Raw genomic sequence first — 5,614 nt, forward strand, 5'->3', positions numbered from 1 at the left:
CCCATCCCTGTGCCCCCATCTCTGTGCCCCCATCCCTGTGCCCCCATCCCCGTGGCCCATCCCTGTGCCCCCCATCCCCGTGCCCCCATCTCCGTGCCCCCCATCCCTGTGCCCCCCATCTTCGTGTCCCCCCATCTCTGTGCTCTCCGTGCTCTGTGTTGGTCTGTGGGGCAGAGGAAGGGCCGCGTGCACCCAGGGGATGGGGGTGGGCGTGATGGGAGAGGACTGCCACCCTTGCCCCAGGTCTTCTCAGGCCACCACATTAAGGTGTGGTGTGTGCCCCAGAGTGCTGTCCCCGGACTCGGCCCTGAAGGACCAGCACAGGCCTCTCCCTACGTGACAGCCCGCCCACCTGACCCTCTGGGCCTGCCGGGGCAGTGCCTGTCCTGGAGGGGGGCCGGGGGGCCGGGGGGCTGGGGGGCTGGGGGCTGACCGCAGGAGGCAGAGCAGAGCTTTCGGGGGAGCTCTGAGGGGCTTTCTCCAAATAACCACCGTGTTGGGAAACTCGCAACTAGTTCAGCTGTAAAACATCACGCTGTTTTAGCAAATAGAAGCCGCTTTCTATTGTCAGCTTGAAATAAAGACACAAAAGACGTCTAATGAGGTTAATGAGGTGTCAGGAGAAGGAAAACCCCGGAGGCCACCTGGGTGGAGGCAGGTTTGATTCCAGGGTGTGGTGGTCCTTTGTGAGAAGATGTGGGTCTGCAAGGAGGGAGTCCCAGCTGTCAGGACACCCCGGGGAGACCCCCCAGAACCAGCCCATTGTCCGCCTCCTCTGAGGGTCCCGTGCTGCACCCCAAGGCCGTCAGGTGGCACGTCTGAGTGCCGGCACTTCCGGGGGACTGGCCACCCCCGTGCCTGGGGGCCCTGCTTCTGCTACATCTGGGGGCGCAGTCCCCCCTAGTGGGATCCCGGGACAGTGGCCCCAGCTCTTCCCTCTGCCCATCGCCCCCACGCGTGGCCTGCAGCTCTTTGGGGGAGACTCTGTTTTTATGTGTTTCACACTCTGCGGTCGGTTTCTCCAGCCAGGGTTCCTGGGGACATCACCTCCCACGGGCCGTGCTCCACCGCGGCTCTTCTCGCAGAGCCTCCCTGGGAGCGCTGCCGGGCTGGGGCTCTGGGCGAGGGGGTCACAGGCCCGGGAGGTTTGAATCCGCAGCGGGGGGTGGGGGGATTGTCCTGTGGGAAGTCACAGGCACCAGGGGCCAACGGCAAACCAGGTAAAACGAGGGCCTGGCAGGTGCCCTAGAACCCTGGGAAGCTTTCGGAGGTGAGTGTGACGGGCGTGCAGGCGTGCACTAGGGCCTGTGCTGTGGCCTGCAGTTGTGCCCCGGACCACGGGAGAGCCAGCTGCGTCAGAAAAGAAGGGCTGCGGATCCACTGTTTTGAAATGAAAGCCATATCCCCCACCCTGAAAATGCTCTTGCTCAGGTGCCTGCAGCTGCAGGGCCCCCCGGATCTGGGCCCGGCTGCCTCAGCTCCCTGGGGGGGCCCCGGGGTGGCAGCTCCTCTCCGGGAGGCCCCAGGGCCCTTCCCTGTCCCCACCGCCACCATCGGCAGGCTCTGCACGGGGGGTGTGCCCAGCCCGGCCCTGATCTCCGTCTGCAGTTCCACTGATGGGCCAGCGACGGAGTGGAGGTGGTGACGGAGGTGATGGTGACAGTGGTGACAGTGATGGTGGTGACAGAGGTGACGACAGGTGATGGTGATGACAGGTAGTTGTGATGACAGAGGTGGTGGTGGGGATCACAGAGGTGACAGTGATAATGACAGGCGATGGTGACGGTGGGGACAGAGGTGGTGGTGACAGATGTGATGACAGGGATGATGGTGGTGGTGACAGAGGTGACAGTGGTGACGACAGCGGTGGTGGTGACGGTGGGGACAGAGTGGTGGAGATGCTGGTGATGACCGAGAGGGCACTAACTCGGGCAGAGTCCCTACTGGGGCCGGAGGCATAGGAAATCCTGACCGCGTCAGACGGTTTCCTCCACCGGGTGGCTGTGTGTCACCGCCATGATTCCCACTCTGCAGAGGGGGCCACTGAGGCACAGGGGAGGCAGGCGGCGTCTCCGGGGCCCGGCAGCGGGACTCGAGCAACCTGGCCTGAGTCCGTCCTCTTCACTGCTCTCCGCAGCACCCGCAGCCAGGCCTGTGCGCAGCTTCCTCCTGAGCCGTGACGGTCCTCGTGATCCCTGGGGCAGGGACAGGGCTGCAGACCTGACCCTGCAGGGCACTCAGACAGCCATACTGGTCCTGTGGACGCCCGGTGTCCAGGGGGGCAGCACCAAACAGATGTTCCAACAGGATCTGTGACCCGCGGGGAAGTTGTGGGTCCCCTGGGCTCAGCATTTGCAGAGCAGGCTCCCCGGCGCTGCGGCCTCTGGGGACACTGCCGGGCCGGCCTCAGGGGGGCCTGGTCAGCTGGCGCACCTGCTCCGCCCCACACGCGGGATGGGTGCTAGCACGTGCGCGCTTCCGGACATCCGACATCCCTCCCACCCCAGGCCCTGGTTCTCAGGGGCCCATCCCGTCCTGGTGCTGGGCTGGCAGGGGGGCGGCAGGGAGCAGGGGTGTGGGGGCAGACCCTGCAGGACCTCTGAAGACCAGCACAGAAGCCACACCCCGGGGGAGGCGGCCACAGCGGCTAGAGCCTGCCTGGAGCACCCCCGCCACCCCCTGCCAGCTCATGATCACTCAGCTCTGCCCAGTGAGGGCTGGGCCGTCTCCCACCCCCCTTCGTGCCCCTACCCTGCCCATCCGGCCGGGCTTGCCGGCCCTGCTCACTCTGCTGGGCAGGCCAGGCCAGGGCTGGGCACTGGGTCGGCCCCGTGCCTGCGGCAGAGAGCAATGGCTTTGGGGGGCAGAGTCCTGAGATCCAGGGAGGAGGCTGCCAGCTGGCTTTCCCTGGGCCTGGGGATCACTCGAGCCTGAGGGCAGCTCTCCCACTGCCTGGGGCTGTTCTGTCTAGAACCCGCTGGCCCGGCCGGGCTGAGCGGCCAGGCGGGGCTGGTCAGCGTGTGTAGGGGTAGCCTTTGAAGGGGACACTCAGAGGACAAACACTGGGCCAGGAGTCAGCAAGTAGGGTCAGTACCCAGGCCCCCCCTGGGCTGATTGGCCCCTTCCTAAGGGTATCTGCATTTTTAAAAAGTTTATTTATTTTTGAGACAGAGACAGAGCAAGAGTGGGGGAGGGGCAGAGAGAGAGGAGCCACGGAATCTGAAGCAGGTTCCAGGCTCTGAGCTGTGAGCACAGAACCCTGTGTGGCGGGGCTTGAACCCATGAACCGTGAGATCATGACCTGAACCAAAGTCAGCCGCCCAGCCAACTGAGCCACCAGGTGCCCCAAGTATCTGCATTTTCATCAGAGCTCTGTGGTGGGGAAGCCTGTGGGGGAGCAGGCGAGTGGGCTTGGGGTGCTCCTCCCAGGGCTGGGAGTGATGGTCTGGGTGGGGGCGGGGCCTAAACAGCCTTCCTGCGAACCGAACTCCAGCCTTGCCAGTGCCTTCGGGTTCTGCTCTCAGAGAACTGGATTTTGAAAATGGCTTCCAACTTAACCTAAAAAGTGCACAGCACAGCCCAGTGGGGCAGAGGCTGAGAGAAAGCCCCTGGGGGGGGGGGGCGCAGCTCAGCGGAAGAGCTGCAGGGGGGGTCTGTAGGTGCCCCCCCATCCAGCAATGTCCCCCGGGGCTCCTCAGGTGTATCTGGCATCCAGCCCTGAACTGCTCCTCCTGCTAACGCCTGGGAGTGACCCCAGAGCCCCCTTCAGAGGCCCCTTCTGTGCACCCATCGCATCTGCCTACACTGCCTGGGGACCTTCTCCCCTGGGCGGTCACCTGCTCGCTCAAGCACCTCCTCCAGGCACCTCTTCCAGGCAGCTCTCACCCACACCCAGCCCCCTGGGCACACACTGAGGTGCCCACCCTTGCAATGTCCCCACGGGTCCGGGAGCGGACTCAGACCCCAGCAACCTGGTCCGTGGTGTGGCCCCCTGTGCCCAGGAGCATCTGGGACATGCTCGCACCTGTGCCGAGCAGGTAGGCAGCCTCTGGCCCCTGCTGCCTGGCATTTCTGCCCCAAAGTCACCCCCCAACCCGGGGGTGGGGAGGCTGCAAAGGCCTGTGGGCAAAGAAGCAGTCAGGCTCCGGGTGGGGGCGCAACAGTGACAGGGTGGGGGGCGGCTCCTGGTGAAGCCCCTCACTCTGCAGAGGAACCCCACGCCATACAGAGAACACATGCTCGCTGGGCCCCCAGGCCTCCCCTAGGGCTCCTGGGGCCTTGATCCTCAGCCCTGTGAAACCGGGGGCGGCGAGGCGCCGCCAGCTCCCCGCGGGCTCCGCCAGGCTCCCCTCGGCCTGCTCCCGGCGCGCGCGGCCGCCTGAGGGCGAGGAGCGGCGCCACTGTGGCCGGACAGTCCTCGCGGTCAGGGCGCAGGTCCGCGCCGGGCTGGGCAGGGCCTGGGCTCCGGAGGGAGGGGGCGGGGGCGGGGCCTGGCGGCGTCCGGGTCGTCAGGACAACCCAAGGCCCGCCACTCCCCTGTGCCCAGCCAGCCCCTGCAAGCCTGGTCCGGGGACCTGCCGGGCTGGCGCAAGGTCACTGCAACAGGCTGGCCCTAAGGGCGGCCGGTTACGGGGTCCCGAGCAAGGTGCGAGATGCGCAAAGGCTAGGGATAGTGGAGAGCTTCTGCTGGGCTGGAGGCGCGCGGGAGCAGGGCTCCGGAAGGGGTCCCCGGCGGGGCCCGCGTCCGCCCGGCGCCTGCACCTCCAGTTGACCCCAGCCGGGCAGCTGCGCGCGTGGGGGAGCCCCGCTGTCACTAGGGGAAGGAGGCCCTTTGCGCTGTGAGCGCCGCACGGGGCCCCGGGCCCTCTGGGCGCAGCGGGGTCGCACGCAACCCGCAGATTCTCCGGCGACCCGGGGGGGGGGCGGGGCGCGGCCGAGACCCGCGGACGGAACACCCTCCCCAACGCCGCTGCGGGCCACCCCCCGGCGCACAGGCAGCCCCGAGCCGGGCGCGCGCCCTCTGGTCCCCCGCGGAGGCGCCGAGCGCACGAGGGTCGCCAAGCGCCCCCTCCGCGACGAGGACTGGGTTGGGCCGCCGCGGGGCGTCCGCCGGTGTCCTCCCCGGGCCCGCGTCTCCTCGGCCCGGCCCGACCGGCTTCCTGCTCGCGTCGCCCGGACTTCCTCCCCGCAGTGCCGGGTGGCCACCCGGTGCCAGACCGGAGGCGGGGGGGGGGCGGGGGCGTAGGGGTGCGGGGAGGCGGGGGCCGGGCAGGTCCGGCGCGGGGGCGGGGGGTCGGCCCCGGGGCAGGGGTCCTGAGCTCCGGCCCGCACGTCCTTTGGGCGGGCGCTCGCGGCCGCGGGGCCCGGCGGAGGGCGCAGCCAGCCCTGCCCCGTCCCGGGGGTCCGCAGTGCGCTTCCCCGCCGGCTCCCAGGAGCGCGGCCCCGGCCCCCGTCCGCGGGCGGGGGTGCCCCGCGCGCCCCACCCCCCGCCGCCCCGGCCCGCTCGCTGTGGCCGCCCCGAGCGGAGCTTTGTGACGTCAGGCGGCCGGCGGGCGGCGTCACGCGCGGGCTGACCCGGCGGCGGCGGCGGGGCGGGGGCGGGGGCGCGCGGGCC

This window comes from Hyaena hyaena, unplaced genomic scaffold (genome assembly GCF_003009895.1).
Source record: "Hyaena hyaena isolate Hyena2069 unplaced genomic scaffold, ASM300989v1 scaffold_409, whole genome shotgun sequence".
NCBI classification, from domain to species: Eukaryota; Metazoa; Chordata; class Mammalia; order Carnivora; family Hyaenidae; genus Hyaena; species Hyaena hyaena.